Source organism: Cyprinus carpio, chromosome B22, assembly GCF_018340385.1.
Source record: "Cyprinus carpio isolate SPL01 chromosome B22, ASM1834038v1, whole genome shotgun sequence".
NCBI lineage: Eukaryota > Metazoa > Chordata > Actinopteri > Cypriniformes > Cyprinidae > Cyprinus > Cyprinus carpio.
Genome location: NC_056618.1, coordinates 32,816,801 through 32,829,031, shown reverse-complemented (window position 1 = coordinate 32,829,031; position 12,231 = coordinate 32,816,801). Strand labels below are relative to the sequence as shown.

The following is a 12,231-nucleotide window of genomic DNA, read 5'->3' as shown; positions in this document are numbered from 1 at the left end:
TCAGGTTTTCATTGTTTACACAGAGATGAAAATGTTATCGTTTTCTAAAAATTGTTTTTTGAAACCCGTTTTCAAAAGTTTGCGTTTTCAGTTTCCCAAAACACCATTGTCTTACAAATTAACAGCCAAAGTGCATAAAAGTCCACATTTAGTTGAAAATGGTGTCATGTAAAAACCTCCTTGCAGTCTTTACATAGGCAGGCATTGTATAAAGATCCTAGATTCTGTCTTTTTCGCAGCTCATGACTTTCAAAACTGTTTTATGGAGCTTTTGTCTGAACAGTGAATATGTCTGAACAGTGAATATGTTGTTAAACAACAGTCCAATCTATTGAACGCACAATACTTCAGTCCCTCACAGCCTCATTCACATTCCCGCCAAAAAAAAAAATGGCTGCCCTGACTAACATCTATTAAATTCTAAGTAGGAAACGGCAGTGTCTAAATTTTAATAATGGCAACAGGCATTGCATAACATAAAGTAACATAACGTAACGTAAGGTAATGTAATGTAATGTAACACAATGCAGCTCAACATAACATACTGTAGCCAATATGATCTCACATCGAGACAGAGGACTCAAGTCTACTCACTTTCAACAAGGCCAAACTACATGTGGCCCTGAAAATCTGAGTCAACCTGTTGGACGATTTGAAATGATTTGGGCCGGTCACAGGGGAGATGGTGTGATCAAAGGACTGACTCACCACGCAGATCAGAGCCCGGGCTCTTCTCTCGGGGGCCGATTCCATCTGTCACGTTTAACAGACTGAGGCTGTCTGCTGGCCACTCAGCGAGAGAGTGCGGCAAACTCCTGCCAGATTGGTGCTGATTGTATTTGATTGCATTTGAGTGCAGCTTCGACGATGAGTCTAAGAGCTGGTATCATCCCACTCTTGTCACATCAACGCTGGAAAAAATGGGAAACACTGCTTTGAAACGTTGGACCCCTTAGAAAGTCATGGGGAAAAAAGGCCTTTCTGCTATTCGGAGAGGAGATGATACTCAGAAAAGGGCCTGAGTGTGTGATTGTCAGTGTGGTTATGACAGAAGTGAACGGTGATATACTCATAGCGCGGGTGCAGAGCGTCTCGCACGCTTGTCTTTACTCCTGTTAGGAGTTCAAGCTGTTATTACGCCGTCACACTCGTTCATGGCTGAAGTGAGTGACAGAATGTTTGCTGGGTGTCTGAGTATGTAGCCCTGTTTACTTCAGCATAATGTCACCTTTGCCACTGTTTTTAGATTCATTAGCCGTGCCTACAGAGTAAAACCCACGTTTCGCCGCGTGGCCTTCGTTGGCACATTTCCAGGGTGAAAGTGTTTCATGTAAACATTTCTCCAAGGTTGTAAGTAAATGGAAATGTGTCCTTCCATTTTCACACCTCAATGGCTATTGATGTTACAAACATTAATATAGTGGAGATTCCATTTTTACAGCCATAATGACTGATCTGAGTTCAGGTGAACAGCGATGGAAAAGTTTTCGGAAACTCTTAAAAGGCTGATGATACATGGGGCAATTTTTAACGATGTTGCTGGGCAACTTTGGTTTATGTTGCCGTCAGCGGGCAACCAGGTGAGATAGAGGGCCAGCGACTGATCTAAAGTCCCCAGGTTGAAATTTGTTACCCATTCTCGATGGGTTGCCCAAGCAAGAATGCCCAAAAAATGTTGCCTGGCAAAATTGCTTAAAAAGTTGCCCGGTGTATCATCAGACTAAAAGTAAGTATGATCCAGTGTGTAATAGTCGTGTGAGACAATGAAAGACTTCATCCAGAAGTCATGGGATAACATCAGTGTTGAAGTTCTCAGGAAATATATATATTGACATATATATCTCTATGCCAGAAAGATATACTGCTGTAATTGCAGCAAAAGGTAGTCACCAAATATTATAGTTAAAAGTGGATAAAAACAGTACGACTCACTTCATCTGATATTTGTTGTGCTCAGAGCAACCATCTGCATGTTTTATAAACAATATGAAATGAAATCGTGTTTTGGAGGCAAAAATGTCAGTTTTTTTTTTTCATATATATATATATATATATATACATACAGAAAACACAGTGACAATATGTATTTTGATTAAATTTCATTAATTTACATATAATTTACAAAATACATATTGTCACTAATGTGTTTCTGTATATATACGATATATATATATATATATATATATATATATATATATATATATATATATATATATATATAATATACAGAAACACATTAGTGACAATATGTATTTTGATTAAATTTAATGAAAATTTAATGTGTTCATGTAAAAAAAAATATACAGTTGCCTCTATAGGTTTAGTGATATACAGCTGCTAATTAGATGTAACATGTCATACCTTTTACTTTATTGGGTATTTTAGCATGTATCTATTTATTTATTTGATCATTTTAAATCAGAGTGTTGTAAGTACTGGCTGTGGTTTTGGATTTGTGGGTTCTCTTTTGGTCGTGTTGGGCTGTTTGTGTGGATATGTGTGTGCTAGTGTGATGATTAATGAGGTATTTTTGGCAAGTTGGCATTACTCATCAGTGCCATGGCAGTTTTGTTTCAAAAGTGCTGGTGCTGGAGAAAGAGGGATTTTAGCCCATCAGCAGTGTGTGATGTCAGCACACAGGACAACAAAAGACAAGTCCAAATCCGTGCTGTTTGCAGCATTACAGGGGCCCAGGCTGGGCTGAACACAGGCCCTCTTTTCACTGGGACAAACATACCAAAGTACACGCGCGCACACACACACACACACACACACACACACCAGTGCTGCAGTGTCTCTCAGCAACATCAACAAACTTTCTCTTCTAAGCCTGTGTGTATTTTTATGCGTTCATAGGCCGCAGTTCAGTGATAGTACACTGGTAGCTCACGAGTAATTATTTTATGATAGCAATAATTACTAGTAAATAATAATTCATTACTCTTAAATCCTGACTTTCTATGGTAAAATAAAGTGTAGATTCTAGTATTTTTGATACATGATATGGCCCTCAAGTGTATGGAGCTAATGTATCATTTTAGATTTGAAGCCCTTTAAATGATCAACAATGATCAAAACTTTGCTGAAACACCTGTTGCACACAATCTACTACATGCCTTCTGTCTCTGATTGAAATTTGTTTGTTTATTTATTTATTTATTGGAAATAAATTGTCTTTTATTATGATTGTGCAAACATTACCTTCAGCTTCATGTGTACTTTTGCTGTACAGTAAATATAAGAATAACTATTAAGAATAATATTATTAGTAATATTTCAAGACAAACACTTACTGGACTGAAGGAACTTGTTTACTTGATTATTCATATTATTTGAAAAAGAAAATCATGTTCAAATGTGATTATCAAATATGATCATTCAGGCTTTTGAGGAATTATATTTGTACATCGCTCAGTCATCAATGTATTGCATTGATTTTTATGTATTGACACTACAGAGCTTTGATCACAAAACTAAGCATTTAAATATCATCTAACACATATTATTGAAAGTTTTCATGACAACAGATATTACTATCTGTTTTATGTAAGTAGCCTGTTAAACTAGTATAAACTGTTCCAAACTTCTCAGGATTTACAGGCTCAATCAATCAATCAAATTAATTTATTTGTTTATTTAAATTAATTTTTTTTCACAGTTATTTAAAATGTCAGTTTTTACAGGGTTAATATAACTTTAGTAAGTGTAACCTATTGTAGTTTGGTTAATTCAGCAACATTAAATAAAACCAAACAAATAAAACCATTACATTTATTTATTTATTTATTTATTAACTTAAGGTCTTTAACAACACAGGTTTTTGTCATTTATCAGAAAAAAGAAACATAGGTGAAATTTGTAAGAGAGAGGTGAGGGATTTGGACCCACTGACCGCATGACGTACGCATATTCGCTACAATGTAAAAACAAAATCAAAAACACAGTGTTATGTCATCGTAGACGGGTATGCGTGCCTTTTATTAATTTCTCAACCGCAGGTTGAAACGTTAACAGAATTTGCGAATTCAAACGTGACACACACACACACACCTTTGTTTGTCTAATACTGCCGCTCTGACACACCAGAGCCTCTCGTGTTTTTACTTGCAAATCAGGATTACACACTGAATGAAGATTTCTAATAGTGAGAAGGCAGAATTACAGTTAATATGCCACCAGACCAGAGGCAGATTTACAGGAACGTTTCCACAAATCCATTAAGAGTTCGCTTTACTGGAATAGTTAAGCATGAAAATGAAATTTACTCCCCCAAACCAGTGCACTGTTACTATTTGAAATTAATAAGAGAATTTTCGAAGACTTATTATGCAGCTCTTTTCCATTCAAAAACTGTTAATAGTGACCATAAATGACACTGTAAATTTTTTTTTCGAAGATTATTAGATTGTTTTGCTACATATTATAATTTTTTTACTAAATTTACTAATTTACTTTCTACTAAAAAAAAAAATACAAAAAAAAAAAAAAATTCAGTATTTCTGAAATTTACTAGCCATTTCTAAGTGAAAATTACTTAAAATCCTACATCTTAATTTAAAAAAATTGGTCAATTCAAGTTACACGATAGCTTTGTAAGAGGAAATATTTTTGTACATTCTTTATTATTATTGTTATTATTCTTTTCTTTTATCTAAAAGATCTAAAATCTCTTTGCTTTTACTCTGTAATTTGTTGTAAATAAAACAAAGTAGTTGATAAAAGTTGAAAATAAAACAAAGATTAGTTGACAACATTTAAAGAAAAATACTATTTCAGTCTTTCTTAATAAATAAATAAATAAATAAACAATGTATAATGTGATGTTACTAGCTGTTTATTTGTATTTGTGAAATGTACTACCAAGTGAAAATAATTTCAAAGTAAAACCTAGACAACTTAGTTTGTTTGTTTCAGTATAATCAGTATGTCATACTATAGCTTTGTATGAGGAAAATCTTTGTTGTTCATTATTTATTTATGTATTTATTGAACAATTAGGTTCCATCAGCAAAAGCTCTAAACCCTCATTGCTTCTACTCAGTAAAATAAATAAATAAATACAAAATAATAAAAATAAATATTTAAAGTTGGGGTTAGGATAAAACTATCTTATAGTTTGTGTGTGTATAGTAAAATAATATTTTAATGTGTGCACTTTAAAATCTAATGTTAATTTCAGTATGTTGCTCAGTAATTGTTAGTGAAATCTCTTGCAATTTCTGAGTGAAAAAATTACACCATTTTTTATTCCAGTGTATGTTTAGACTATAAAGACTTCTATGCACTTTTTTTTTGTAATTATTGGAGCTTGACATACTCATGAACTTGCAAACTTGCAAAATAACAGCATACGGGATTGAAGCAACAAGAGGGGTGACAAATAATGGCAGAATTTGTTTGTGCGATTAAATGCAGATTTGAATAACAATCAGGGGTCATCTTTACATTATACCAAGCATGTTAATACTTGAGGTATAACAATATCACAGCTGAAGACCAAGAGACCTACCCAGACCTGATTGACTCATGCCGTCGCAATGTTTACCGGTTGCATTTCATTCCTTTTCTTTTTTTCTAAGCAATTAGAAACAAGAGATGGTCGCTGTAGGAGTGCCAGGGCTGTGCTGTTTCCGCTCATGTCATTTGTAAAGGGCTTAACCCTACTCGGACCTGTTTATTTGCATCCCTCTGTAAGTTTCGCTCACGCTACTGTACCCTAATAAACCCAGAAAACACAGTCAGAGATGGCATGAACTGACTCTGAAGAACGTGTATTGTGGATTCTGCCAGTGCCCAACAAGCCCTCTTTATGATGGCAGGAATTATGATGGCCATGTTGGATATGTGAGATCGCTGGTGGCGAGCAAGATAAGTCGAGTAATTGTCACTTACTGTAACAGCGGCTCCCATTCATTAAGAGCCCGTGTCTAATAAACTACTGGAGGAAAGGAGGCCAGCTGTACTGTGAAGCCTCGCACAAGGCGGCTCTTTCTCTGCGGCCCCAAACTTTGTCAAAAGGCGAAACTGTCTACGAGGCGCTCTGTGATTCAACAGAGATTCCAATAGAGGTTTGTCTTGGAGGAGCAAACAAGGGCTTCCTTTTGACTAAATAATGAAAAATAGGCTGTTCAAGAGGGACAGCAAAAACTGATATAGCTTCTTTTTTAGAATAGTTCCAGTTATGTCAACTGGAAAACTAACAATTAGAGGGTTGTTGTGACACTTTACTTGTTGCCTAAAAGTCAATGCTGCATAATTTGCAGCAACAGTTGAACATAAAGCTTACCAAACTTGCAAAGGATCTTGCTTACAAAGACATTTATTTATTTATTTATTTTCATTTTCATTACAATCAAGCACATTTCCTGCCAAAATGTTACTGCTAAAATAAGGATGTTTGTTTTTTAAAAGGCCTGTCATTAATTTATTATATATATGTACACACACACAAACACACAGCCAATAATATGCATTGTACATTTACACAATACATTCAATTTTGATCAAAAGTGACAGTAAAAGCATTTATAATGTTGCAAAAATGCATTTCAAATAAATTCAGGTCTTTTAAACTTTGTTCATCGAAGACTTTGGGGGGAAATACACAAAATATTAAAATATACGGTAGCATAACTGTTTTCAATATTGATAATAATCAGAAATGATGCTGAAAAGTTAGCTTTGCATCACAAGAATAAATAACATTTCACAATATATTCACATAGAAAACAGTTATTTTACATTAATTGTTTTTATTGTTTACAGAGAGCATAAAAGACTTTGTTCAAAAACATGAAGAAAAAAAAACTTGTTGTCCCCAAACTTCTGAATGATTTTGTGTATATATTATTTTGTGAGATTCACCTGATCAGACCAAAGGGAGGTGACCAAAATAAGCAATTTGACCAGCCAGATATGGAAAAGCTATCTTTCTATCAAAACCTTATGGTTGTCAGACCCGTTAGTTTACCCATAACCTATCAAAATAGTTAGTACTTTCCTGTTCTTGTATCTACTCACAACTACATTACAATGGCCTCCTCATCACTGAATTCTTACATTCTTTCCTCCAGAGCCACACAAACCAGTTGCATTGTGGAATCCATGAACAGAAGCCCACCAATTCCTCAACCCCAAATTTTTCAACAGTTGAGTGAATTTTTTCATACGGTTGAATTCCAGAGGTGCTTCAAGAGGAACACATGTCCTCGACTATGCTGACATTTGAATGCATTTCTAGGAACCCTGATGGTTTGGGGTGTCTTTGCTGGATCATGGTGGGCCATTGTGAGTCCTTCCTGTCAGTAACTGTCTGAGGGAGGCAAGTACTAACTTCTTGGAATGTGGCAAGTCCTTGTGAACTATTTCCTTTCTTTTTCAACCACTGTTTGTTGCTTTATAAAGTTTCTTTTTCTAACCTTTAAACTGATGGGTTACTGACCATGTGCAATGGTAAATATACCCTAGGAACAATGTCATTCTACAAAATGGGCATTTTGGGAATCCGCTGCCAAACAACCCATTGTCACTTTTACAAAATATTAATTTCTAGCAACTTCACTTGCTATAGCCAAACAGCTAAAGCTCATTCTAAACTCACCCGGAGAGACGTGGGTTCATATTTGCAGAGTTATACCAATTTTGCTGGGACTCAAACAAGAACTCCCATAAGGATATTTGCTGTCATTAACTGAGCTCATGGCGGTTTAGCGCAGACCAATTAAGACTCATATTTGCTTATACAGTTGTTAAGTTTCTCTAAGGACCATTGTGATTGTGGCCATACATCCCATTGTTTTCCGATAATTAATGATACTTTGGTTTACTTTGGACTATACGGGGATATGAGTATAAGACAGCTAAAAGAATGGGTGAGATATATAGTAAGCCACAATTCAAACACACAAGGCTCTGATGACAAATGATTAACTTCAGAAGGTCAGAATAAAAGTCAACATAGTAGAGCAGCTTCACTCCTGAATCCCATCCAAAACTCCACTGAGGAATAAGTTTGAGGGTTAAGAATTTTAGGAGAAAGTTGAATTATTGAATCCAAGGGGGAAGTGGGATTGCCTCCATCTGTCGAGAGGGTCTTCCAGCTGACTTTAGCCCACCTGCTGGATGCTGGCTCAGGAAGCTCTCTCACACTTCCTCCCACAGTCCTCGACATGATCCTCGAAGGGGGAGTATACCAAAAGGCATAGCCTCTATCGAAGGGTCTTTGTCCCTATGGGGGGCGAACAGTGGGATCCTACAGGAAAGGAAACACATGCCCCCTCCTTCAACAACAGCAGGAGGAGAAAGAAAGCACATTACATGCTTGAAAATCAGCCTGCTGCCATTATTTAAGTTACCAAATGAGTGGGGGGGACACTGTCGCTTTCAGATGTGCTCTACAGGTCATGAGTCGTGAGATGGGTGGATGAGATTTTCCTTGGCTCACATCATGGATTTTATGAATGCACCTGCGATTGTGGCTCCCTGCATTGTTGTGGTGTTTTGTTGAGTGTCACATATCGGTAATGTAAATGAGGCAATAAAACGAAAGGGAAGTTGGTATCAGTTTCACCTGTACACAAAAGTGTGCCACAAGCGTGGTATTCAAAGGAAAGTTGGTTTACTCAAAGCACAGATAAGAAAAACCTGCTAGCTGCCTGAATACCAGACTAGCCATTCATAAATTACGGCAAACATGTAAATACAATAATATATTTCAAAACAACTGTAGACACGCCTCTACAGTAATACTACTGCACATTTATACTTGACAAAGTTGAATAACAGTAGATGTTTAACTTGATTTTTCCCTCCTCTTTTTTTCTCTCTCTCTTTTTTCTACTCAAGCATGGCGGTGATAATTGGATTGTGTGGACACCTGTATGAGTGCAGTATATCCAGGGGATTAGAGAACGGGATGGGTGAGTCAACTCAAATTATTGTCACGTTAACCCGTACAACTGGCAGCCGCCGCCCCCTACTGCTCACTAAAATAAGGTCCCAAGGGCCACAGAACTTGCCCCACTTGTGTACAACCTCTAGAGCCACAAACATACAGGTGATTTTCTAAAGCTGGTGCATTAAATAGGTGGTTCTCAAATGGTTTTGCTTCAAAAGCCACAGTTCCAACATTGTTTATCGTGCAAAAGTAAACTGTTGATTTCTACATTCTCAGAAAAAGGGGTACAACAGCTTGTCCCTTGTCCCGGTACCTTTATAAGCACAACTTTGTACCTTATCTACTCCTATAAGGTTCATAGTAGTATTTTCAGAGTACATATCACTACTCTAAGGAACTAATATGCACGTTTTTGTGGTAAATAAGGTACAAAGTTGCCCTTTTAAGGGTTCTTCTCCAGTGACAAGCTCTTCCCCTAAAGGTACACATTTAGAATTTTTTTTTTTTTTGTCTGACATTGTAAATGTCACAAGAATTTAAATTTCATCATACAGATTGCAGCATATCATCCTCATATCATCCTCTACACAACAAATTGTGGTCAGCACAAACCATATATTTATCCTGATTTTAACCCATTTTTAATTTAGTATGGGTTGTATTTTTATGCTGGCATTGGGGTCTATGACATGACTAAATGTGTTTGTCCTATCTATAAATAAAAAATAAATTAAACATGCAATTCATACATATAATGACTTACCTAAAAGTACTGTAAATTTTAAATAAAATAAAATAAAATAAAATAAAAACATATTATTGAAATACCTCATTAAGTAGTTTGGCATAATTGTTTATTATAATTTCTTAGAAAATAATTGAACCAACAACCAACATGCAGAAACAACAACAACAACATTAATCATGAAGTTATATAATAGAAATAATCCGTTCATGAATCTCTTACTTTTTAACTTGAAAAATATAATTAAAAACATTTTGAAAATAATAACTTATATCTGTACACTGTGTGTATTCAAGATGTTAAGAAAATGTTATTACTTTTTATTTGATGGCTGCACTACATGACATTTTAGAGTCATTAGAATGTAATGTTTTCTTGCAAATAGTATACATTTGGTTAAAATAGAATGGCATGAAACCAAAATGAATACAAGTACATTTGAAAGAACATGGCACATGCATTTTAAACTAGATTTTTAAAATGTTTTCTTTTTCGTGGACATTGTTGTATGCCATTGATCCATTACTGACAAAATAACCTCACAAATTTGCATCAACAACAAAAGATAAGGAAAGTAATTTCTCTTATAATTATTATTATTATTATTTAACTTAACCACACATAATTACGTAGTTAGATGTATTTTATTATTTGCATTTAGCAAATATTATTGTTTTCCCTTTCTGTCTGCCATCACAACACACCTGTGACCCATTTTAAAGTCCCAACCACTGCTGTAGATAAGCCAGTAGATTAGCTTTTCCGCAAGATTAACTTTTATCTGTTAATAAAGTTTAAGGAATATTGAATCCTTTAGTGTTTGATATCACATTCGATCTTGGTGCATGAAGGATAAATGTCGGACACTACTGCCAACAGGCCTTGTATAAGCTCATCAGGGCGGCCATCGTTAGCAGAAGTTTGTAAACAGAGCATAGAGTGTGTGGAAGTGGGGCAGAGGTGCTGAAAGACGAGACGGCAATAGTGAAACTCAAGCTGGCTGGAGCAGGGGAAGGAGGGGGCGCTTGTTTGACCACCGGGATGAGCGATGGGTCGACGGTCCCATCAGAAAACACTGCCACGGCAACTGCACGGATTCACTAGGTGTCGTCTAGGCAGGTAATTCATCAGCCCATGTCGGGGCTGGGCCTCCGAAAACTTCCCATGGTCACTTCTGAGTGCGAATACGTAATGAGATGGAGGGCTCCACATTTGCCATGGCTGATTAGACGAGAACAATGAGCCCAAACAGAACTGGCAGTCCTCACAATGGGGACTGGGAAGCCTCAAGGCGTTGCCTCCATATTTCTAGAGGAGGAAGAGAGAGAGAAAAGTGAACAAAACTGTAGTTTATAACTGTCCTCTCTCTTTTGGACGACTGTTGTAGATGTACAGTACTTTGTCAGTAGACTTCCAAGAGTGTGTATGTGTGGTAAGGTTGTGCTCAAAGCCTAAAGAATGATGAAAAACAGTGTTTTGTTATATTTTAATTAGTAGACAGAGTAATAGAGTTTTTGTTGTTTTATCTAAATAATGATCATTTGGATCAGGATAATTTTTAACTAAAACGAAAAATAATATATGTATATATATATATATATATATATATATATATATATATATATATATATATATATATATATATATATATATATATATATATATGTATGTATGTATATATAATCCGAGCCTAATTGTAAAAATATAATTTTATCAAAACTTTCATATTATATAAAATAACATTGATTGAATTTTAAAAAAATGTATATTTACATGTTTCATATATAACATTATTTAAATAACATTAAATAACATTATTTGAAGTAAATGTGAGTGTGAGACATGTATCATACGTCATACCTGGGTGTTGTGGGTTGTTGCTAGGTCATTGCTTATGCAGTTGCTAAGGTGTTATGAGTGGTTATTACTGCAGTTGCTAGGGTCTTTTGACTGTTTACTCAAAGTTTGACAAGTTTTGCGTATAGGCCCAAGTCAAAAGAACCCACCGCAAGGTTTCTAGATATAGAATTCTTGACCGCTAAATGAAAATTGACTGACTGATCATTCACGTCTGTTGCAGGTTGAGTTAAGTTGAAGATAGAAACTTGTGCAATGTGTTGCTATATGCAAACTTTAGCAAACTCCAGTAATAACAGAATAAAAATGGCTCGACTGTCATGTAATTCCTATGAAATTATTAAATTATTTTCTGACTTATTATTTGTGTTCAATATTAACATACTGTTTATAGCTACACTGAAATTAACAGTCCTTTTCTGACCAATCAAAAATGTGGTAATCTTAACTAAGCAATTTGGCCTGGAAAGAGATCAACGTCATTAGTGTCTTTTGTTTGACAAAGAGGAACTGGCTCGTGGAGAGCGTTCAATCTCCGCAGCAGGCGTATCTCTTTGAACACGCTCTACGAAATGAGTTTCTCTATCAGTTGGAGGCCGTTTCGCTCTCCACTTTAAAAATAGAGATGATGGGAGGGAAGCCCTTGGAATATTTATTGGGAGGGGGGAATAAATCCACAATCCACCAATAATTTTCCCTTCTCAGTCACATGTTCTTTCCAGCCATGACTGTT

The 12,231-nt window shown here is 35.7% G+C and overlaps 1 long non-coding RNA gene across 7 annotated transcripts in view; it reads left to right on the top strand.

Annotated features, from left to right (window-relative positions):
- The window catches only part of LOC109047876, a 120,786-nt gene that overhangs the window by 101,336 nt on the left and 7,219 nt on the right, over positions 1–12,231 (top strand). For all 7 annotated transcript variants that reach the window (XR_006158063.1, XR_006158061.1, XR_006158058.1 and 4 more), the window contains one exon: positions 8,845–8,918. This is a non-coding gene — a long non-coding RNA (uncharacterized LOC109047876). The remainder of the gene's footprint in view (positions 1–8,844; positions 8,919–12,231) is intronic.